This window comes from Macaca fascicularis, chromosome 14 (genome assembly GCF_037993035.2).
Source record: "Macaca fascicularis isolate 582-1 chromosome 14, T2T-MFA8v1.1".
In the NCBI taxonomy this organism is placed as follows: domain Eukaryota; kingdom Metazoa; phylum Chordata; class Mammalia; order Primates; family Cercopithecidae; genus Macaca; species Macaca fascicularis.
The window spans coordinates 22674652-22700550 of NC_088388.1; the positions used below are offsets into that span (position 1 = coordinate 22674652).

The 25899-nt window shown below is 39.4% G+C and overlaps 1 long non-coding RNA gene across 1 annotated transcript; it reads left to right on the forward strand.

Annotated features, from left to right (window-relative positions):
- The first annotated feature begins 16 nt into the window (after positions 1–16).
- On the forward strand, positions 17–23610 carry LOC135967237 (uncharacterized). Its single transcript, XR_010581237.2, has 2 exons — positions 17–146; positions 23440–23610. It is a non-coding gene; the product is annotated as an uncharacterized lncRNA (long non-coding RNA).
- The last annotated feature ends 2289 nt before the right edge of the window (positions 23611–25899 follow it).

The following is a 25899-nucleotide window of genomic DNA, read 5'->3' on the forward strand; positions in this document are numbered from 1 at the left end:
TCAAACAATGAAGCTGCTCAAGTTCACGTAAAGTTTTTTTTTTTTTGGTCTCTTTTTGAAATTCTCTATCAACAGGAGTCTCGTCGGGTTCTCCGTTCAAGCCCAGCAGCACAATAAAGAGGATAAGAGCACTCAGTGGATGCTCGGTAAATGTTTTTTTGAATGAATAAATGAATGAAGGCAAGAACTGGTACTATGAAAGAATCATCATCATCATCATCATCTTATATTAAGCACTTGCCACCTCACAAAGATCTTTTAAAGAAAAATCTATTCTGGGATTGAAGGGGTGATTGATTTTTCTCTAATGCAGAGGTTCTCAACTGTACAAATTCTCTTGGTCCTTTGCAAGTGATTTAGAGAACAAATGTTAGTCCCTTATCCTTCTCTTCCATAGCCTTCGGGTTCTAATCTAAGGGTAGAAGTGGCAACAAGGAAGGCTGATTGTTTCTTGATGTTTGATCTTCAATTCTGACCTAAGTTTACTCTCCTTTTTATGCTGATAAGGGTCACCTTTTGGTAATGTGGAAGACCCAACTTTGGCTGTGATAGAAGGGAGAGTTGTAGAATTGCATTGTTCTCTAACACTTGCACCATATGTTATGAGAAAATGCTTTTATCTTTGGTATTTCACATCTGCATCTTTTTTGCCTTGAATAAATATATCATAAATTTTTGCCTTGAATATATGCAAACTTATGCAAGTATAATTAACTCTCCTACATGAGTGCCTGGGATCACACAGACTGCCCTTTGCAGTTTTCCATTGAGTATCCCTGGTCACCTGATAGGAGAGCTCTGTAAGGGCCAATGTGGCTCTTGTGGAGGGTTTTGCTGAATGCCTGAGCACAACCCAAATTCCCAAATTATGTCATCCCAGTGGGAGGTCATCCTGTTCAGTTCAATGGACACTGACTTCTTACTTTGGGCCAAGCTCTGTGCTAGGTGCTGGAGGGTCCTTGGCCAAGATTTGAAGGAATCCGTGGTGAGATGCATGTGGCACACAGAGAACAAAGCAGGTAGCATGGAGATGCAATGCTTTTGAGAACTAATGAGACTTAATGAAAAAATATGGGGGAGAAAAGGGCTGGAGTGGACAACAAGCTGTTTACAGGAGGGACTTGGGATTTGGATAGGTTAAACAATTCACCAAAATTACACAGCCAGTAGGGTGCAAGACAGGGATTGAAACTTTGATTTCTCTAAGAGACAGTGTTACAGTTGCTTAGGGATGAAGAATCATAAGACCTTAGTATGAAGTCTGACCTGTCTGATTAGCTATGTGACTTTGGGCATCTCGCATAACTTCTCTGAGCCAGCATTTTCTCAGCCTTCTTGATGCTGCTGCTTCAGAAGGTGGTTATGAGGATGAAATGAGATAGCATTGGCAAGGTACTGATCATCTTGCCTGGAAGCTGGTGAGAACCAACTAAATGGTAGCTGTTATAATCTGCTGGAATGTATTTCTTTGTCAAAGCCTAACATAGGGGTGAGGATTGAGAAAGAGGAAGTCCCACAGGGTCTTAAAGTAGACTGATAGATAAGACAGTTGGGTTAGAAAATGTGGTTCTCAAACTTAGCTGCCCATTAGCATCACTTGGGGAGATTTAAAAGCACAATCATCTCTGAACTCTATACCCAGAGATTCTTATCTGCAACTTAAAAAATGCTATCGGTGATTCCAACTATCCAACTAGATTGAGAATCGCTGGATTGGACAATCCTAGAAGACAGATGGCTTTGAGGTAAATTTTTGTACATCCCCACCTCTGTTTATCATTGTGGTTGGGATCTCAGCCAGTGGGTAACCAGCAAGTGTCCTGCAATGAGCTCTGTATGGTAATATTGATCACTCTAATATTGACCCTGCAGATGGCAGGGTCAGGTTACTAACTAACCCAGCAGCCATAGACTATGCCCTGAAGGGACATGGTCATAGTGACATTGCTGAGGTCAGGCCTAAGGTTGATGTGTGGTGATGAGAGGTGACAAATTCAATCACAGGCCAGAAGGGAGTGGTAGAGCAGTCATACTTACAGGACCTCAGTATATGTATATAACCATTGGGCTTCCTATGCCTCTTCTCACCTGCCTAACCAGTGTTAATTTCTCCAGAAGAACAATTCCCAGCCATTAGGTCACAACATGCTTGTATGTTCTAATCAATATAATAATGCTTTGTTATTATAATGAAGTACATGAATTTGTAAATAATTTATTAAAACATTTAATAAAAATATATATTAGAATAAGATGAGGTTATCTCTGTTTTCCTCTTTGCTTTTGCAACCAGCCAAGCGCAAGGCAGCAGCCATCATCTCTGCTTGGATAACTGCAATTGCCACTTGCTGCCCTTTCACATCTATTCTTACTCCTCCTTTCATTCTCCACCCAGGAGCCAGAGTAATTTTCTTAACATGTAAATCAGACCATGCCATGCTCATGCTTAAATCTGCTGGTACCTTCTCATTGTGCTCCACATAAAATACAAACTCCTTCCCCATCCTTAAGGCCCTGCATCAAATAAATGTACCTCTTCATTGACACCTCTTTCTCTCCCACTGGACCACTACCCTTGAGCTCTTGAAAGTGCTCAGCTCTTTCCAACCTCATAGAGTTTGCATCTTCTGTTCCCTCTGCGTAGAATACCTTTCTTGTTGCAAGACAGGCTCTCAAATGTTACCTTATGGGAGAGGCCCTCCCTGACCCTGAACTGAAGTGACTTCCCCTGACACACTTGCCCTCCCAACCCCACTACTTCCTGTCACATCACCCCATTGATTCCCTCCATTGCAATGAACACCACCATTAATGACTAAATCTTACTTTTTATTTGTATATCAATGTACAGCAGCTATTTTTCCACTTTCATAATGGAACCTCCATAAGGCAGGGGCCTTGTCTTTTTTATTGCCAGCACCTAGCATAGTGATATGGTTTTCCTGTGTCCCCACCCATATATCATCTTGTAGTTCCCATAATCTCCTGGTGGGAGGTAATTGAATCATGGGGGCAGTTACCTCCATGCTGTTCTCATGATAGCGAGTAAGTTCTCAGGAGATCTGATGGTTTTAGCAGGGGCTTTCTCCCCCTTCACTCTGCACTTCTCCTTGCTGCTACCATGTGAAGAAGGATGCGTTTGTTTCCCCTTCTGCTATGATTGTAAGTTTCCTGAGGCCTCTCCAGCCCTGTGGAACCATGAGTCAATTAAACCTCTTCCTTTATAAATTATAATTTATAAATTACCCAGTCTTGGGTATGTCTTTATTAGCAGCATGAGAATGGATTAATATACATAGTATATGGCATGTAGTAAACACTTGATAAATATTTGTTGAAAGAAGGAATAGTTCAATAATTCTGTCATTCTTACACATTCTGAAATACTTTCTGTAGTGAGAAAGATAGGGTGGAATGATAGTTGGTTGTAAGTCGCACATAAACTGGACAGGCCTGGGGGAACAGTCATTTATTTAGTCAACAAATGCCTGTTGAGTATTTGATTGTCCAGGCACTGTTCTAGGCACTGAATATACAATTATAAACAAGGTAACAAGTTCTCCTGCTCTTATGAAGCTTACGGAAAACATTAGCAAAATGAACATGATTATTCCAGTAAGTTATAAGTTCTATGAAAACATTATTCATGACAGGATGATGTGGTCAAGAATGATGGGGGCTACTGTAGACAGGGTGGACTGGGAAGGCTTCACTGAGGAGGGGGCTTTTATGAAGGATCCCCGGGATAGTGCTTCCTAGAAGGATCTTGTATGAAAGAAAAAAACTTTCAAAGTCACTGCTTTAGTAGATAATACTAAAGTTTTAATTAGAATCCACTTAAGTCAGATGCTATTTTGTTCCCTAATAGTGATTAGCACTGTCCTGGGTAATTAACAGCCCTTAGATTTGGAAGGAGATATAACTTAATTATCCATCTGACCTTGATTTTATAAGTGTTGGGTCAAAAAGAAAGAAAGGGGCCAGAATATAGCTGGGGAATGGAGACAGATGTAGACCAAACTCTATCTGGCTGCAAAGGGATCCACTGGGCAAATGGGGAATGGATTTCCTGCAGGGAGGGAAGATTCCAGTGACTGAGCAGCTTGCTGGTTCTTTCGCACTAGATGTCCTGCTCACTGTTTCCACGCTGTTGCTGGTATGACCTGGCCCAAGACATCCGCACGCCATCAGTGACTTTTCTCCATTGCTTCATGCCCACCCACTTTTCTAGAGACTAGAATTTCAAGCTCACAATTGCTAACCCCATTCCTAGTTTAGCCTCCCTGGCTAAGGTGGGCTGGCCATCATCCAAAGCTAAGAGATCCCTTTCTAATAGAAGCGACAAATTCTTCATGCCCCCTCATTTCCTCCTCATTCTATAAGTCTCTCCTAAAGCCACAGACAGTCAGACTCTGGAAAGTTGTGAATGAAAGAGATCAATTTTTTTTCAAAGTAGGGAAAGTAATTTGTGTCTTTAACTTTTTTTTCCCCCTGACTCCACATCCTCCTTGTCTTCCTCACCTTTTCTTCTACTTCCATTCAAGTCTGCTTTGGACTAGAGTTTCAGATTAACTTTCAATTCTTTTTTTAGTAGATCTTTAATTATCCCAAAGCCACACTGAGAGCAGGTCAGTTCAGAGGCTCCAGGCAGCTTTGGTCACATCTGCAGATAACGTAGGTATAATCTCTATGGCAACTGACCCATGTTGGTTAGGAACAAATAAGCTCAGAACCAAAGGTTAATTGCTGTTTCATTTCTGCTTCTTTTTTCCCCCTGCAATTCCAGCATTGTGGATGGAGGTTCTAATTAAAATCAAATTATCAGTAGATTGAGCATCTTCTTTATAATTTCAGTGGTTGAAAAATTATTCTGGCGGTCTTGAAAAGGGAAAGCAATAGATGGTTTCTATTGGACTCAGTGGCTCTTCTTCCCACCTCTAGGGCAAAGACAAATAGCTTAGAGGACCCAGCCAAATGGCCTGAATCTTTGCTACATCTAGGCAGAGGATGCACCTTCATTTTCACTTGATTTTGACATTAATACTATTACTGATAGTGCTGACCATATTGGGAATTTCCTTTCTGCCATGCACTCTGCTAAGCACAAATATACCTGATCTCATTTAAATTGTGAAGCAATGCCATGAGAATCTCTAGATTCTTAACTCCATCTTACAGATGAGAAAACAGCATCAGAGATATGAAATAGCTTGCTCAACATCAAATAACTAATAAATTGCAGAGATGGGTTTTGAACCCAACTCATCTGATTCTAAAGCTCTTAATCTTTAGCTGGATCCTCAAATATGCACCTTGAGGCTCTGAGGTGGTTAGAGAGGCTGGGAGAAGGAGATGACTTGGTTTTCCTTGCTAGTGACTTCAAATCAATATACTCAGGTGGTATGTTGGGCTTTACGTCCCCACCCAAATCTCATCTCAAACTGTAATCTCCACAAGTTGGGGGAGGGACCTAATGGGAGGTGATTGAATAATGAGGGTAGACTTCCCCCTTGCTGTTCTTATGATAGTCAGTGAGTTCTCAGGAGATCTGGTTGTTTGAAAGTGTGTGAAACTTCCCCCTTCGTTCTCTCTCTCTCCTGATCTGCCATGGTAAGAAGTGCTTGCTTCCCCTTCACCTTCTGCCATGATTGTAAGTTTCCTAAGGCCTCCTAGCCAGGGTTCCTGTACAGCCTGTGGAACTATGAGTCAATTAAACCTCTTTTCTTCATAAGTTACCCAGTCTTAGGCAGTTTTTTAAAGCCGTGTGAGAATGGACTAATACATCAGGGAGTTGGTTAAACTCATTATCTTCCCAGTGTTCCTGAAAGAATAATTATAAATTTAGGGTATCATGCTACACATTAAATCTTATATACAGTTTCTCTATTTTCCTAGGATGAAAAAAAATCAGTATGAGGTCTTTTACTTGTCCCCTTTAAATACAGCGATCTTGTGTTCATTTCTTGCCTTTGCTCAAGTCATCTCCCCCACCGAGGAATTCTTCACTTTCTATATTTACCATTTGTGCTTCCCATCCTTTGAAGTCCAGTTAAAGACATAATATTCTTTATGAAATGTATTTTCCTTGATAACAATAGCTCACATTTTATCTTTTATCATAAATTCTTTATAAACATTCACTGTCTGAATTGTACAGTAGTAGTTAACAATTTAGTCTCCAGGTCAGATGTCCTGGATTTGAATCCCAGCTTCATTATTTATTACTTCAATGTTTTTGAGCAAATTACTTCTCTCTGTGCTTAGTTTCCTCAGCTATAAACTGCAGATCATAATAGAATCTACATTTTAGAGGGTTCTTGTCAGGATTAAATGAGTTTTCACAGGTAAAACGCTTAGAGAAGAATGCAGGCTGACAGTAAGTGTTGCTGTTAGGTCTTGTTCATTAGTTGTTTTGTTTAATATTATTCAGGACAGAACTTTAATTCAAACAAATTTAAGCACAACAGTGGAATATATTGGCCCTATAAGTGGGAATTTCAGTGACAGACCTAACATTGGGATCACTGGATCCAGAGACTCAATGGTATCTCTCAGCAATGCTTTCTCTGTGTGCTGCCTTGATCTCAGGCAGGTGCTATATTTATGGTGCTCCCTCCAGCACTAGGTTTCTATCCTCTCACTAAATGACTCCAGAGGTTAGGCAGCACCTCCCTCCTCTAACTTCAGTAAAAATTCTGGGGCTGGTTTTAATTGTTCCCGTTCACGTCACTGAAGCAGTGGTTGTAGCCAGGGGGATTCAGTAAACTCACTGGCCAGGGTTTGGAGACAGAGAGTGGGGTTAGCCCTATTCAAATCACGTGGCCAGGGGGCTCTCCAAAGAGGAATCACGGCATATGTTTACCTCAATGTCTGTCACTGCACTTTTATGGTAAGCCCTTATTAGGAGAATAGTGTTGGAATCATCTTTCATACTTAACATTGGGCAGAAGCTCAGAACAAAGACTTCCTGGTGATGGTCTTATATGTGGTGTCTGCCCACAGGACTAGGAAGTGAGCTGCCTGAGCTCTAGCTTGCAAACCTACATCCATTCAAAACTGCCTTGGAAAGTCGGCACTTGGGAGAGGAGAGAGGATGTGAGAAGGACAGAGGGAGAAGAGTGAGATGTATGGGAATGAGAGGCGCCTTCATCTGTATTTGTAATGTTTTATTTATTCACAGAAGGATATAAAGCAAATATGGAAAGATGTTCATATTGATTAGACCTAGGAGATGGAAACTTGAGTGTTATAATGGTCTTTGCCTTTTCTGCATGATATATTTCATAAAAAATCAATACAACAACAAAAGCAAAACAAGGCAAAAACCAGGAGCAGGAGCTACTTAGCCAGACAACCTTTTTCCTTCCGATTCTCTTGGATACCCAAAGACAGAAGCTCAGTAATCACAGAATCCTAGGTGGTTTTCTGACTAACGTCATTTGTAAAAGCCCTTTCTGCTCTTTTATCTGAGAAGAAACATGAAATTCAGAGTCATCTTCAAGGAAAGTTCAACAGCTTCTGGATATGAATTGGAGAAAGCGTTACTTGAAACCTGTTATGAGGAATAACAATGTCAAAACTTATGATAATCATAATGATCCTAGTAATAACAGTTATCCCTTATTGAGAACTGTTTCTCAGGCACTGTGCTAAGCACTAAATGTACATTATCTTGTTAAATTCTGCCAACAACACTGTGACGTGGGTAGTTCTATTACTCCTACATTACAGATGAGGAAGCAGAGGCTCAGACGGGTTAAGTGACATGTCCAAGGTCACACAGCTATGATATGTGGAACTTGGTCTCAAACCCAGGTCTGTCTGGTTCAAAGGCCAGTTTGGCCCCCACTCCAAGTTCTTTGTTTTACTCAGGAGTAGGTCTGGGCACCAACAGGCTTTGGCAGTTAGTATTTCCCTCCCCAAAGAGCATCATTAAGCATATTGGCTCTCAAGTATAAATGCCGGGCTGAGCCATGCTTCTTACTGTGATTTTAAATCTCTCAAGCGATGTGAGTTTCAGGTGTACAGGGATAAAATGGTGGGAAAGAGCACTTACTTTGTTGATTTTCCTGAGGATTGGATGGGGATGTGCCTTTAAAATGCTGCACACAGTGGTTGACAAATAGCAAGTGCTCAATAAATGTTAATTTTTTTTCCTGCCATTTCAGACAACATGGATGAACCTGGAGTGCATTATGCTAAGTGTAATAAATCAGACACAGAAGGATAAATACTCCATGATATCACTTATACAGGGAATCAGACATAGTCCAAGTCATAGAAGCAGAGAGTAGACTGCCAATGACCAGGGGCTGGCTTGGGGAAGGGGGAACTGGGATGTATTGTTCAAAGCATACAAAATTACAGTTTTGCAGGATGAATATTTCTAGAGATCTACTGTACAGCATGGAGCCTAGAGTTAACTATATTATAACTGTATATATACAGTTATATACAGTACACATATACAGTGTATATATACAGTTATATATATACAGTGTATATATACAGTGCATATATATAGTATATATACAGTTATAATAGTTATATAGTTAATAATAGTTAACAATAACTGTATTATATACTTAAAAATACTTTAAAATGCTAAGGTGGTAAATCTTAAATGTTCTTATCACAAATAATAATAAGGTGTGAGGAAACTCTGGTGGTGATGGATATGTTTATGGCATAGGTTGTGGTGATGGTTTCAATGAGTGTATACTTTGTCTCCAAATTTATCAAGTTGTATACATTAAATATGTACAGCTTCTAGTATTTTAATTATACCTCAATAAAGTATTTTAAAAAGAAAAGGGGAGGTCTCACAAGTCCATTCCATGTTACCCTATTTCATCACAATAGAATCTCTCAGCATTTTTTAAAATTAATTTTTATCAGATGAATCAACATTATGTGATTCTACAAGGCTTTTTAGTGAAAATGAACAATCCTTTTCTCAATCCTTCTTTACCTTTGACATCTACTTCTAAGGGTCAACCACTTTTGGTTCTACCAGCTAGCTATTTTTCTGAGACTTTACCTTTGATTTTTTTAAGTTAAATTTTTTATTTTAAGATCATTGTAGATTCACATGCAATTGTGAGAAACAATACAGAGAGACCCTGTGTACCCTTTACCCAGTTTCCCCCAATGATAACATCTTGCAAAACTACAGTACAATATCACAACCAAGATGTCGACAGTGATACCGTCAAGATATAGAATATTTATGTTACCCTAGGGATCCCTTATGTTGGCCTTTTGCAGCTGCATACACTTTTCTCCTGCCTCCATACCCTCCTTTGCCCCTGGAAACTGTTGCTTATCTGTTCTCCATTTCTATAAATTTGTAATTTCAAGCAGTTTATATGAATGGAATCATGCAGTATGCAACATTTGGAGGTTGGGTTTTTTCAACCAGCATAATTCTCTGAAGATCTATATAACACCCTTTGTTGTATGCATCAATAGTTCCTGCTGTTTCTTCCCTCCAGCTTTGTTGAGGTATAATTGAAAAATTTAAATTGTTTGAATTTAAGGTGTATAATATGACGTTTGGCGACTTTGTGAAATGATTACCAAAATCAAGCTAATTAGCATGTCCATCCTCTTAACATATCCATCACCACAGTTCTGTCATTTTTATTGCTGAGTAGTATTCCATGGTTTGGATGTATCACCTGTTCTCAGCACTTTTTACATTAACACTCAGTGTGTATTCACAAGGGGCCCCGGATTTATTGTTAGGACCAATACCGCTTTCTTTTATTTTCTTTCCTCTCTGTGAATGTATGTTAGTTATCTTCTTCAAAATGATGCCTACCAGCATCTTTCATGTTTATTTCCTGCTTTTAAAAATACCCCATTTGTCCTGCTTTTAAAAATACCCCTTTGTAAAAATACCCCCCAACAATGTGAATTATGTTCTAAGAAAATGAAGGAAATCTAAAAATTTCTCCTTCTACATAATTTCTCTCTGTAGTGTTTTCATTGTTGGATGCAGAAGTTCATTTGGCAATTTGCACGGAGCATTTGAAGGATCACAAGTGACCCAGTTTAATGAAAACACAGGGAAAAGTCTTGATGGGGTTAAAGTTATGTTCCAACCATCAAAAGCTACCCCTGGGCAAGGGAGAGCCAGGTGCTGGGCTGCATTGTCTGGAACATCCTCCAGCTGCTCTCTCAAGATGATATTAGTGACATCAGGAAATGACTTCCCTACATATTTGCTTCTTACATTCAGTTTTAGCAGCAAAACATATAATAAATGTATGTGTGTTTAAGGTGGAGGTCAAGAGGGAAGTGGGTTTTAGTACACAAATAGTAGATTTTCTAAATTAGTTCATTTCTCTCCTCGTCCACCTGGGTCCCTATTGCCTGCTTCTTTGGAATCCTCTCCTACTTAGCTCCACTCACAGTTCTCCTCAAGGTCAATGGTAGCAGGGCAAGTCAATTAAAAAAAAAAAAAAACAAAAAACTTGTCTTCTCTATTCAAGATTGCAAACACTTTAAGGGAAAGGGCTACTTATTAATCCAATTTTCCCATTTTTAATTGTCACCAGCATAGTATCTTTCACATACTAAGAGCTCAGTTAATACTTTTTTGTTTGAAGTGTTATTGGTTCATGAAGGTGTGATTTAAATTCAGTTTTGTCTGTTTTTGGATCTTTGAGAAACATATTTTTCAAATTTTCCTCCCTGCCCTTTTTTTTTTTTTTTTAAACAACTCTGAAATTTCTTTTTTTTTTTTTTTTTTTTTTTTTTTTTTTTTTTTTTTTTTGAGACGGAGTCTCACGCTGTTGCCCAGGCTGGAGTGCAGTGGCGCTATCTCGGCTCACTGCAAGCTCCGCCTCCCGGGTTCCCGCCATTCTCCTGCCTCAGCCTCCTGAGTAGCTGGGACTACAGGCGCCCGCCACCGCGCCCGGCTAATTTTTTGTATTTTTAGTAGAGACGGGGTTTCACTGTGGTCTCGATCTCCTGACCTTGTGATCCGCCCGCCTCGGCCTCCCAAAGTGCTGGGATTACAGGCTTGAGCCACCGCGCCCGGCCAACTCTGAAATTTCTTTAAAGGGCTTTGTTTGCCCATGCCCTCCATTCCTACAGAAGAGGGGACTGGGAATCAGAAAGCCTCCTTTCAGTCTTGGATTCATTATTTACTAACTGAAAGATATTAAGCAATTCAATTAATCTCTGTAAAATGGAAGCAGTAATGAATTCTCAGGTTGCTGGGGCAACCTACAGATCTGTCTGCCAAAACTTTTCAGATACAAACTAAAATATTTCCATTGCCCATTGTGAAAGGTACAAGGTGGGGGTGGGTAAAAGAGAGAGAACTGTTTCTATATGTCTATACGGAGATGGGTATGCCAAAAATATGGACACCAACATTATTCTTCATTGCATATATTTTAGGGCCTGTATTAAGAGGTTTTTGATATCTTTCACTTTAATTATGTTACAAAGACTTGCCATACATTTTCCCCTTTCATAAGGTAAAAATCTCTTTATGTAATTTGTTGCAATTAAGAATTCTTTTGGCTTTTCCCGCAGACCTCCGGGGATATAGCTTTTTCTTGGAGATCTCGGTGGAACGAATTAATCTACATTTAAGCAAAATTAGAGATTCAATTACATGATAACCTTTAAAAGGATAATTATGTTCGTAACGCCTTTAGCTTTATTGTCAGAACTGATTTCTGAACATTCCCATCCAGTTTGGCCTCTAACTGTATGCTGGAGGTCAGTGGTGATTCCCTCTTTGCAACATGCGGTTTTCATAATCTGTGAAGCATGGTTGCTCCCCTCAGGAAGGCATTGGGACACCAAGATGCCCAAAACATTGACCATTAACCTGGATACTTCAAGATGATGAATTGCATAAGAACAAGTATAAAGAATTGTGACTGAGAACAGTTGTTGCTGAAATGTCAAACCAAGAGGGGGACACACTGGTCAACCATTACTGCCTGAAAATTAAATTAAATGGAAAAATACTAATATTTCTGTAAAATCTGTCATGTGCTACACACTGGGAAAAGATTTTACATATTTTATTTGCTCTCCACAATTAGTATCATTTAATCAATGAGGAATTGAGGGTCAGAAATGCTGATTACATAGCATGCATAAGTTTATACTCATAATGGTAAGATTTGAATGTGGATCCCTGACTCTGAATTGATGATCTTTTCAGTGGGACATGCTGACTTGTGGTGGAGGAAACAGGGTGACTTGGATATGAGGGTAGATGACGATGTTAGATCTGATGATGTTACATCTGATGAGGGGAGATGACGATGTTAGATCAGCTCTAACATCTAGAGCTGATGTTAGAGGGGGGTTCTGGAAAGATGGCGACATGAACCTAACTCTGTTTTCCATTCCGTATCAACACATTCCAATATATCTTCCTTTTCTGAGATGATTAGTTGGGGCCTAAAGGTTGCTAAGCAGAAATGAAGTCGTGGGTTCTGTGGGATTCTTACGGGAGAGAACTGGTGCAGTGCTTTCTGACCTGTGGGTGGATGAATGTCTGGATACCAGTGACAGAGAGCCTTGAGAAAGGGATTATAAAATGGGGATGCTGGGAAGAGGTTGGTCCAAAGAGATTTATGGACTCTGAAAAGAAGTTTGATGGTCTTCTGTGTGTGAGTAAAAGGTCTCCACGATACCTGGGACGCCAAGGAGTAGCCAAAAATATGAGTTTAGTCATTCCTTGAGGAACAAAGATGCTTCCTGAAGAGGACTAATTTGTCTTTCTTCACTTGTAGACTTCTACCTGGTAGGATATTCCAACAACAACACCTGATCTCAGTGATCAAGAACAGTAAGAGTTAAGACCAAAGCAGAGACAGCAAGGTCCAGCAGAGCACACAGAACACAGCCACAGACGGAGCTTTTGAAGGTGACAGATGACAATGTGGACAGAAAAATAAGAAGTGCACTTAAAGAGACCCAAGTGCAGCTTGAGAGAACTTTCTGGAGCTAAAAAAACCACTTCCCACATCTGTAGATAAATAAGGGCAAAGATGACCACTGTGAAGACAGAAATTACTGGCATGAAAGAGCAATTTGAAGATATTTCTCTCAAAGGACTGAATACAGATGTAAAGAAATGAAAAACAGAGGAAAAATATAAAAGGTTTAGAGAACACAGTCATGAAACCCAACATGAGAATAGATGCTGTATGTCATGAAAAAATATGTGATTTATAAAGAAAATATAAGTTATAAATTTTTATATATATCAGACCAAAGGCACTGAACATGTAAAGAAGAAATGCTAAGAAATGTCAGGAAAATTTGCTAAACATACAATGACAGTGGAAGACTTCAGTACTTCTCTTTCAGAATTATATAGGTATGTTAGATAAAAGTTACTTAAGGCCGGACGCGGTGGCTCATGCCTGTAATCCCAGCACTTTGGGAGGCCAAGGTGGGTGGATCATGAGGTCAGGAGATCAAGACCATCCTGGCTAACACGGTGAAACCCTGTCTCTACTAAAAATACAAAAAAAATTAGCCGGGCGCGGTGGTGGGCGCCTGTAGTCCCAGCTACTTGGGAGCCTGAGGCAGGAGAATGGCGTGAACCTGGGAGGTGGAGCTTACAGTGAGCTGAGATCGCGCCACTGCACTCCAGCCTGGGCAACAGAGCGAGACTCTGTCTCAAAAAAAAAAAAAAAAGTTACTTAAGAACATAAACATTTATTAACACAGTAGATTTATGTATACAAGTAATTATATGTGTATGTCTTTCTGGTATATTTACAAAAATCAATTGTAAATTTGGAGACAAAAAAATTTACAAATCAAACATGCTGAGATTTTATAGTCCACCTTCTTTAATCATGATTTAATATATTGAAAAAGAATAAATGCAAATCAATACCACAATAGATGGCATCTTACACCTGTCAGAATGGCTATTATTTAAAAAGTCAAAAAATAACAAATGCTGGCAAGGCTGCAGAGAAAAGGGAATGGCTGGCAGGAATGTAAATTAGTTCAGCCATTGTGGAAAGTAGTTTGGAGATTTCTCAAAGAAAAAACAGAGGTACCATTCAACCCAGCAATCCCATTACTGCGTATAGACCCAAAGGAATAGAAATTATTCTACCATAAAGACACATTCATGTGTGTGTTCACTGAAGCACTATTCACAATAGCAAAGACATGGAATCAACCTAAATGCCCATCAATGGTAGACTGGATAAAGAAAATGTGGTATATATACACCATGGAATACTGTGCAGCCATAACAAAGAATGAGATCATTTCCTTTGCTGCAACATGGATGCAGCTGGAGACCATTATCCGAAGCAAGCTAATGCAGGAACAGAAAACCAAATACTGCATGTTCTCATTTATAAGTGAGAGCGAAACATTGGGTACATTTGGACACAAAGAAGGGAAAAACAGACATCAGGAACTACTTGAGGGTAGAGGAAGGGAGGAGGGTGAGGATCAAAAAACTATCTATCAGGTACTATGCTTATTACCTGGGTGACAAAATAATCTGTAGAGCAAACCCCCATGACATGCAAGTTACCTGTATAACAAACTTGCACATGTACCCCTCAACCTAAAATAATAGTATTAAAAAAAGAATAAAAAGATGACTCTCCCAAATCTTAATTACTTACAGTATTAAGCAGCATATTCTTAGATAACTATTGGGTCAAATAAATGAGAAATTGTGGCTCTTTTAGAAGGCAATATAAAAGAGAGAGATGACTTAATATGTGATTGTAAGGGGTCTCTGTATTCATTTCCCAGAGCTAACATAACAAAGTACCACAAACTGGATGACTTAAAACAATAGAGATTTCTTTTCTCGCAGTTTTAGAGGCTAGAAGTCCAATATTAGGGTCAGGGAGGGCCAGCCTCCCTCCTAATACTCTAGAGAAGGATCCCTCTTTATCTCTTCTAGCTTATGGTAGCCGCGGGCATTCCTTGGCTTGTGACAGCATAACTTCAATTTCCACCCTCTTCTTCATGTGGCCATCTTCCCTCTTTATCTGTGTTTGTGTTTCTTCACCTTTTCTCTTACAAGGACACCAGTCATCACCACCAGTTAGGGTAGATTAGGGCTCACCCTAACTCAGTATGATCTGATCTTGATTATCTCTGCAAAGATACTATTTCCAAATGAGGTTACATTCACAGGTACTAGAGATTAGGACTTAAATATGTTGGGGGACACAATTTGACCCATACTAAAGATAAGTGAAAACTGTATTTAGAGGAACAATCTTAGCTCTAACTGCTTTTATTAGTTAAGAAAGAATATGGTGCTCATATTTACGTTGATAAAGAGGCCAATAACATGAACCAAATGGCTTGGGAGAAGGAAATAATTAAAGACAAAAGTTGAGATAAATTAAATATAAATCAAAAAGGCTAAAGATTAAATCAAAAGATTGGTTCTATAAAAAGAACCAGTTAAATCCCTAAGAAGCCTGATTAGGGAAAATGGAATATGAAACAAAAATAAAAGATTAGAAATTAGTAAAAGTAACATGGTTACAAATATTGAAGAAATTAAAATAATAGCATTGTATTTTAAATTATAAGATTAAGAATTATGAGCATACACTCTACATCTACTATATAGGAACATTCTGAAAATTTAGAGCAGGGGTTTATAAGAAAGACCCATGGGCAAGTCTGGCCCATTGCTTGTTTCAGTACGACTCACAAGCTAAGAATGGTTTTCACAATTTTAAAGAGCTGAAAAGTAATTAAAAGATAATATTTTGTAAATTGTTTTGGCCCTTTTGAAGAGTCATGTAACATCTATTAACTTAAAAATACATAGAGGCTTTGAGCCTAATATTCTACCCTACCTAGAAATGTGAAAATCATATAAAATTCAGAGATCAGCATCTATAAAGAAAGTTTCATTGACACACAGCCACACCCATACATTTATACATTGTCTATGGCTGCCTTTGTATCACAATGGTAGAATTAAACAGTTGTTATAGACTATGTGCTCCTCAAAGCTTAAAATGTCTGTCCTGTTATAGAAAACATTTGTTAGCCTCTGACCTACAGGAGGTAGATAATTTTCTAACAAAATATGACTTATTCCTGAAGAGGTGAAAAACTTGATAGACCAATTATCAGAGACAAAAATGGAAAGATAATTTTAAAAATCTACTGTTGAAAAGGCCACCAGAATAGTAGATTTCATTGATGAGTTTCATTAAACATTTTTAAGGACAGGTACTTTTCATATTATTTAAACAATTCCAGGCCATTGAAAAAAACAAAATTCTTCAATTCATTTTATGAATACAGTAGAGCTTTAATACCAAAACCTGATTAAAAAAACAGTACAGGAAAGAAAACTGTGTATAATCTTACTTTCAAATATAAATTTAAAAATTCTAAAAAAATATTAGAAAATGGAATGGTGACACATCTATAACAATGCATTCTATTATCAAGAAGAGTGCTTTCCTAGAAATACAAATGCTATTCAATAGAAGAAATTTAGCAAGAAAATTATAGAAGTATATCCTTCTATCAATAGATTTAAAAAGAATTAGATAAGCAGCTGTTAGACATTTTCCATTAAAATCAGGAATAGAGAGTGCTGTCCATCATTGTTATTGTTCAGTATTTTCTTGGAATGTTGAATAATTTCAATGCAATTAGTAAATGCAAGAAGAAAAGAACATTAAGTAACATAAAATATTGGAAAATAAAAAGATATTTTCTCATTTTCTGACTATATAATATGTACCCAGATAATTTAATAGACTTATTGCAAAACCATTAGAATTGGTAAGGGAATTTAGTAAGTAGTTGGATGAATATACAAATATAAGTAGCTATTTGTGGTTTTATCAATAACCACTTCAAAAGGTAAAAAAAGATAAAAGATCCATTCACAAAAGTTAAAAACCTGTAAAGTGTTTTTAAATCCAAAAACACCAAAATAATAGAAATTTCATAAAATATTTAGGTGGTTATATGTATAGAATCAGTGACATGTTAAGCTTTTTGACTACATGCAAATAGCTATAGTAAATAGCGCAAAGTCAACAGACAAATGACAGCTTTCAAAAAATAATTGTTATGCTGATGAATGACAGATAATTAATATTCTAATCTATTTAGTCTTCTCAAAAATGGACACTAATGGGACAAAAGACCCAAAAGGAAAAAGAGCATGAATGCATGCACAGACATGGACTACAAGTCCAAATGTCCAACAGACACATGAAAAGAAAGTCAATTCCTAACAGTAGTTAGGAAAATGCAAATTAAAATAGCAATGAGATATCACTTTCCAATATTCAGACAATAAAAAAATGAAAAAGACTGATCTAGGGATGCAAGAAACGGGTACTCCTACATATTATGCTGAAAACGTAAATTGTCCTGGCCCTTTTGAAGAGCCATGTAACATCTATTAACTTAAAAATACATAGAGGCTTTGAGCCTAATATTCTACCCTCAGAAATCTGTCCAGTACACTAAAATCACTACCATAGAAGCACATATACACAAGGTTACTTATTACAACATTTTTGGGTGGTAAATAATTAGAAACTAAGTGAATGCCTACTCTTTGGGGACTGGACATATAAATTATTGTAAGTTCACATCATGAAGTATTATATAGCTTTTTAGAAGCATTTATGAAAGCTGCACTATGTCTCTTGATGTGGAAAAATTTCCATGAAGTATGAGTAAAACAAGGTATGTGTGTGAAACAGAATGCGTAACTGTATTTGAGTATATAAGCACGGAGAAAAATATAGGACAAATACTAGTTATTAACATGCATTGTCTGAGTGGGACTAGGAAAGAAGAAAAGAGGTAGGAATCAAGGGAAAAGAAGGATAAAAAGAAAAAGATGGAAGCAAAAGACACCTAGAGCATACATAAATTTATCTTGGGTATGCATTTTTGAACACATATGTGTACATGCTCAAAGAAATAAAACTGAAAAAACCAGATGTCAATTTCTTACAGTCAATGCTCTCCCTTTTCTCTGTTACACTATAACTTGCAAACTCCTTTGTTGCCATCTGACAATTGTTCTAGCCAAATGGAAGATTCCAGTTAAAAGTTCCAATGACTGTGTCAGAGAGGGCATAAAAGTCAGTTTCAGCCCAGTCTAGGGTCAAGGATCAAAGATTCTCAGTTGAAGAACTCTGAGATTTTTAGAATATTGCTTAGAATTTAGTTCTGCTCTTTTGGACTTGCTTTGTCTTCAAGTGCATTTGTTCTTACCAGGTCTTTCTTTCTGGAACCATGAGGCAATGAGAAAGGAGTCATAGGTCTGAATTTAAGTCCTGGCTCAGTTGCTTTCTTTTTGTTGCAATGTTGATTAAGACAGTGGTTGTCAAAATTAAGCAAGCGTGGGAATGACTTGGAAAACTTGTTGAGACACTGATCTCTAGGTCTTATCTCTAGAATTTCTGATTCTATGGGTCTGAAGTGGAACCTGATAATTTGCATTTCTAAGTTCCAGGTGATGCTGCTGCTGCTGGCCCAGGATCCACACTTAAGAAATTACTGAATCAAGCCATTCAGTCTCTTGGAACATCTCCCCGCCCCCTGCCTCCTGCTCCCTGCCCCCACAATTCCCACGTGCAAAATGAAAATAATAAGAGGCTTGTGGTCTGCTGGGGCTTGAAGGCCTTTATGATGGATTCAATTCTTTCCCTTTGTAAATGAGGAAACAGTGGCTCACAGATCAATGCTTGTTGACAGAGCCAGGTTGGAAAACTAGGTCCTTTGAGTTGTGGTGTGATGTCTGTAGCACCCCACTATTTAATGCTATCTGGGTCATAGCCTTATTGCAAGGGGACATGAGATAATGCTGATGAAAGGACTTCTATGAAACACTTACAAAAGCAAAGGTTATTATTCTCATTTATTGAGTACTAACAGTTAAGCAGTGGTGGTCTTTGAAGGGGTCTATTAAGCAGCATCCCTCTTTCATGGCTAAGTTCTAATCCAATTGAAAAATAGCATAAAACGGATACAGGATGAAAATATTTCATTACTGACAAAGATAGTTTGAAGAATAAAGCTTGTATCTGTTGATGATGGATTTCCAAATGCTAAACCCAAGAATTAGAATGAGAAATAAAGGTATTCTCCCTAATGCTTGTAATGTCAAGTACTGTGTTTGCATGCTTGATCTCATTTAACCATTTCCACAATCCTAAGAAATAGATCATAGCATCCTTAATTAGAAAATCCGAAATCCAAAGTGCTCCAAAATCTGAAATTTTATGAGCACCAACATAATGCTATGGCAAATGCTCATTGGAGCATTTCTGATTTCAACTTTTCTAATTAGGGATGCTTAACTGATAAGTTTATGCAAATATTCCTAAATTAGAAAAAAAAAAATCAGAAATCCCAAACACTTCTGGTCCCAAGCAGTTTGGATAAGAGATAATCAGCCTGTATCACCACTTGCCAGATGAGGAAACTGAGTTTCAGAAGAAGTAAGCAATTTGTTTTAGGTGGAGCTTGGACTGGCAAAAGACAGTGTTCTTCACTGTCTACACTTAAATTACGCCAATGTTTCCTTTTGTGAGCATTTGCTATACTCCAGGCATGGCTTATCAGATCCTCTGATTCATATGCCATCCAGGGTTTCTCAGTGGAATTAGGCTGTACTTACTTGTGGGAGCTGAGAAGGCGGCCCATGAAAGGTTGTTGCCTCTATTGCTGGTCATGGCCTGGTCACTCTAAGTCAGCAGGGTGGATGGTTAGAAAGAACTGGCTGTAAATTGTAGGAGAGGGAGGACAAACTGTAATCTTGTCTGTTTTTCCACCTCCACCATCTTGGAGATATGAGTAACTTACAGAAAGGCTGTAACGTGCTCTGCCCTGGGACGCAAAGAAGTTGAAGACAAAGCCCAAGCAACAACTAACACGAGTGCCAACAGACCAGCTACCACATGGGTGAGCTGCAGCGGTGCCTGACACCCTATGCCGACCTTCGGAGCCCAGTGGCTACTACTTCACTTTTGCCTTCCTGATCTCATGCAAAATTCTTTGTGACCAACCCTAACCCAGGACCCCTCAGGGCAGGGGATTCTGGGAAATGTAGTTCTAGTTTGTCTAAATTGACTGTAGGAAAACACATTGTGGATTTTTTTTTTTAACCACCAGCTTTACTGAGGTATAAAAATTAAAATTGTGTAAATGTAAGATGCATAGCCTAATGTTTTGATGTATGTATGCATTGTGACATGATTACCACAATCAACCTAATTTACATATCCAGCACTTCACATAGTTATCATCGTAGGGTTTTTGTGTGTATGTGTGGTGAGAATATATAATATTTACTTCCTCAGCAGATTTGAAATATATATTACATTGGTATTATTCATAGTCACCATGCTGTACATTAGATCTCCAGAATTTAGTCATCATGTAAAACTGAAATTTTGTGTCCTTTGACCCACATCTCCCCATTCCCCACCCAGCCTCTGGCAACCACGATTCTACTGTCTTCTTTTTCGAAATTCTTTTGCATACATTATTTCATTGATCTTCAAAGCAGTCATCGAAGGCAAAAGGTCCATCTTCCAGATGCGGAATTAACAGGTTACATAACTGGTCTAAGACACAAACTTGCCTAAGGTACAACCGCAGTATGGGGTTTCAAACTCAGATCTATGTGACTTCCAACTTGTTCATATCCACTGCATGATGCTGCACACTGATTTTTCTTTAAGCATCACTCTGTACTACTTGTATGGGCACTGATGACACTGACATGAAGTAAGAGGGGAGACACAATACTGCTCAGGGCATATTTGAACCCCAAAATGCTTTTCTCTCCTATTCTCATTTCCTAGACTTGAGCTTCCTAGACAGGGCACTGAGATTGGGTTAAGGCTTGCTGAAATATTGATCCACCCCTCCCATCACATACACCTTGGAGTGGGCTGGGCAGAACGAGCACTGGGAAGTTATCTCCAAGCCTTTAGCAGTCTCATTCCTTTACCATGTGTGTGCCATGCCTTGAAGGCTGGGGAGCAATACTATAGTCTCCTGGGAAATGACTTACCTCAGAGAGATGGCCTTTGTTGGCCTCTGGGAGATGAACCTAGGAAAGAAGTAGCGTGACCTGAAGTACACTCTGTCGGCATGATTGAAGCTGGCTACAGACAGTGGTGGAAAAAGCCTTCCTGTGACACTGTCAGGCTCCCGGGTGGTAACCAGGTATCTTGGTTTTGATTTTTGTTTTATAAACATTGTCTCTGCCTATCAGTTCTCCAAATGGAGGCAAACACATCTCTGTGGCAGCTGAGGCATAAGAGCCCCAGTGAATATGTCAGAGCTGAGGAGAAAGCTCCATTCCAAAACAGGCATAAAAGGGAGAAAAAAAAAGGGGTTCATTTTTATCACAGTGTCTGGACAATACTGAGGGGAAAAAATCACATAACAGAATGTTAACTGGAAAATGTTCTTCTCCTTCTGGAGCTGCAGTGGAGGCTCACAAGCTGAGGACATTGGTTGGTAATGCTTACAGCCTCTGTAAAGAAAGTTATCAATACCACTTGTGCAAGACATGCTAAGAGATAACCACCAATGCCCATTCCTCTTAACAAGTGCATTTAAGAAAAGCCTAGACATTCTTTAAGACAAAGCAAAACAAAATTTATCTCTTAGGTTGGAGTATTAGTCTGTTCTCATGCTGCTAATTAAAACATAGCTGAGACTGGGTAATATATAAAGAAAAGAGATTTAAGGGACTCACAGTTTCACATGGCTGGGGAGGTCTCACAATCATGGCGGGAGGTGAAAGGCATGTCTTACATGGCAGCAGGCAAGAGATAATGAGAGCCAAGCGAAAGGAGAAACCCCTTATGAAACCATCAGGTCTCATGAGACTTATTCACTACCACAAGAACAGCATGGGGGAAACCTCTCCCTCCATGATTCAATGATCTCCCACCAGGTCCCTCCCACAACATGTGGGAATTATGGGAGACAATTCAAGATAAGATTTGGATGGGAACACAGCCAAACCGTACCAGTTGGATTCTCCGAGAAGCAGACCCTCCCAGCCCAAATAATTTCTAAGTAATTTATTAAGAAAGTGCTCCCAAGAGAAACCGGCAAGGGAGTGGGAGAATGGACAAGGAAGAGGAAGACTCAAGCAAGGTGAAGTCCCTGGGATTTTGGTGTGTAAATGACACCTCCGGGTTTTGTTCTGCCTCAAGGCAAAGGTACCCCCACATGGGGCCTGCTCTCAGCTATTAGTGCTCAATCATCTGTAGGTCACTAGTGAGATCAACAGCAAAGCATTGCAGAATCTGGGGAATGAGGTGATAAAAAGGATCCCAAGGAGACTTAGGTTCAGGAGCTGCCGCAGTGTCTTCTACAGAAGGAAATTTGCAGAGTAGAAAGCACTTCCTCTCCCCACCCATGCATCTCAAGTCAAAAGAAGGAGCTCTAAGAGCATTACTTATAGAGACTTGGGCTGTTGGCACAGGAAGAGCTTTGTTGCTCTCACATCTCTCCTCTAGTCTAGCAGGATGCTTGCTGAGCTGAAGGAAGTCTTAGGCCCACACGAGGCTGCCACTGGGCCAGAGTGGAGTGTGGTGAGAGTTCTAGGGAGAGCTTGATTTGTGCCTTCTCGACTTTGGTGGGCATCAACGCTGGGGAAGTGGAAAGAACAACAGTTCACAAGGGCATGGGCATGGTGAGGAACTAGGCTGGAAGTGGGAACTTTGTGCCTCCTGGAGGGTACAAGGTGTAGTGGTCAAGGGTAGAGACCTCAGAACGAGATTGCCCAAGTTTGAATCTTGGCTCTGCTGTTTACTAGCTGTGCAAACTTGGACAAGTTTCTTACGCTCTCTGTGTCTCACTTTCCCTGTGAATAAAATGGGGATAATACTATCACCTTTCTCATGGGGTTGTCGTGAATATTAAGTGCAGAACTGGCCTATGGTAAATGCTTAATCTACTACATACACCAGACACACACATACATGCATGTATATAATGCACAGTATAATCCAATATGTATCTTATATTTTAGATACTACTAAGCAATTACTCAGTCATTCTGTAACCAGGCATCTGACTTTAAAAACTATGGTCTCAATCCTAAGTCCCCATTGTTAAAAACAGAGGAATCATACTAAAAAAAAAAAAAGGAAACTATGGTCTTAATCACTACATCATACTGATATTGAATACATTTTGTATTCTAAAAGATAAACTAGTGAGCTTTGAAGTCAGCTGGCTTGGATCTAAATCCCAACTCTGCTATTACTATTAACTGTGTCACCTTGAAAAATTGTTGAAACTTTCCGAGATTAAAATCGTATCTCCTTCATTAAATTGTTAGAATTAGATGAGATAACATGTATAAATACATAGCAGAGTGCCTAGCGTAGAGTAAGTTCTTGGTTAACTATTATTGTGCTATTTCCCTAGGCCTGATTCCAGTGCTGGCTTTTTGTCCCTGTTGAGAAACTGCAGGCTTGGTGTGGGAAGAAGGGGAGAAGAGAGAGGCAGCAAAACCAGCATAAGAAATGCATGACCCTCCATGAGAGGGTCTAGGACAAAGAAAAGAGAAAGAGAAAAAAGAATTAAAAGTGATGAAAATGTCACCGACTATGCATTAGTGATTTGGGACTTTAAGTATTAGTCATTTGACTTTCCTTTTGTGTTTTATTTATTTTCTACTCAGCGTCATCAAGCTCTGAGTTAGGTTTTAAAATTGAATGAATCATCCCGTTATCCTTGAGAACTGCATCGGGGACACAAAACATTATCCTCATTTCACCAGTGAGAAACTGACAAACAGAGGCCAAGGGATTGGTGCAAGGTCACAAAGCCAAAAATAGTATCCGTGGTCAGGAGGCTGGCCTTCAGACTTCGCTGCATCCCCAGGTTGTAGGAGGCTGGCTCTGTCAGGAGGTGAGCAGCAAAAGTGGCTTTATGAACATAGAAGACATGGGGAAAACACTATGACAGTTGATCACCTACCATGTAGCAGGTACTAGGTGAAACATTTTACATTTGTGTTATGTCAAATTCTCACAACCATCCTATGAACCTACATATAAATCCTGTTGGGTTCTATAGTCTCAAATGATACATGAGTCAGCTCAAGGGGATTTAAACTGGTCTTCCTGACTCCAGAATTTGTGTTGTTCTCATTATGTCAGGCTGCTCTTGGATATTTGGTTCTTGTTTCTATTTCAGGAGTGTGAAGGCCAGTGGGGTAAATCTCTGTATTCAAAGCCACCTCCACCTCCCCACCCAGTTCTAGGAATCCTTGATCCTATTCTGTGGCAATGGGATGCTCCCATTTCCATTTGTTTGCTGCCACTTCCTGCCCTTCCCCTGCTCTCTCAAACCTGAGAACTGGAGGGATCTTAGTGATATTTTCCAGGGATAACAAACCCTTTGCAATCATGGAAGTCTTTAGACAGTGGTTTTTTGCTATATAATGTAATTCATATCTGTAGATATTTATTGACTCTTGGCTCAAGCCAATACCTCGTTAGATTCATTTCTTTATCTCTGGAACCTGGCAAGCCTAATCGCCCTGTTCTAGCCCATAGCTCAGTTCAATTCCACAAGGTTCCAATAGCAATAACAATAATAGTAATAGTAGTAGAAGAATAACTACCATATAGCAAACCAGTGGTTCATACAAATCTTATTTTTCCTTAAAAAAACAGGCAATAGCTATGTTTATTTTTCCTAATTTTACAGATAAAGAAACTGGGAGTTAAAGAAGTTAATTTAGTTGTCTAGAGGCACACATCTAGTAAGAGAAAAAGCTGGGATTTGAACTTAGGCATGGTTGATTTCAAAGCATCTCCTTTCAGTAATTTACCTTATTAGTCAGTTAGCAATTGTTGGGTAGCAAATCATTCCAAAACTTAGAGACCTAAAATAGTATCATTTTATCTAGCTCATAATCTTGTGTCCCAGCTGGGAGGATTTTCTACTCTGGGCATAGCAGCTGATCTCTACTGTGTCCTGTTACGCATCTGTGGTCTGGGGTCACTGGGAACTGGACGGTCTAGGATGGCCTTAATTACATGTGTGAACACTGATTGGGCATTGGCAAGAGTGCCCTGGTTCTTCTCTATCAGCCTCTCATCTTCTAGCTGCTGCTCTGGGCTTGTTCCCTTAGATCTCAGGGTTCTAAGCACAGCAAGAAGGCAAGATCCATGTACCATCACTTTTCTTTTCTTCCTTCCTTCCTTCCCTCCCTCCCTTCCTTCCTTTCTCCCTCCCTTCCTTCCTTTCTCCCTCCCTTCCTTCCTTTCTCCCTCCCTCCCTCCCTCCCTTTCTCCCTCCCTCCCTCCCTCCCTTTCTCCCTCCCTCCCTCTCTCCTCTCTTTTCTTTCCTTTCCTTGCTTTCCTTTCCTTTCCCTTTCCCTTTCCCTTTCTCTTTCCCTTTCCCTTTCCCTTTCCTTCTCTTCTCTTCTCTTCTCTTCTCTTCTCTTCTCTTCTCTTCTCTTCTCTTCTCTTCTCTTCTCTTCTCTTCTCTTTTCTCTTTTCTTTTCTTCTTTTACAGAGTCTTGCTCCGTTGCCCAGGCTGGAGTGCAGTGGCGCAATCTCAACTCACTGCTTGCCCCCTTCCTCCCTCCCTGTTAGCCAAAGAAAATCATGTGGTCAACCCAGATTCAAAGGTGGAGAATTAGAGTCCACCTCTCAATGACAGAAGAGGTATTTTCAGCTAGTTTTGCAGTCACCACCCTTATTCTCTGCCAGGTCACTCAGTCTGGTGTGAAGGAGAGATATGTAGACAGACAAATGACAGGACATTCTGAAAACTGCTTACAAATATGGAGGCTGCCTGTTTCACCAGCTTACAGAATGCTCTGGGCAGCACAGAGCTTGGCAGTTTCAAGGGCATGAGATTTCCTTGGAA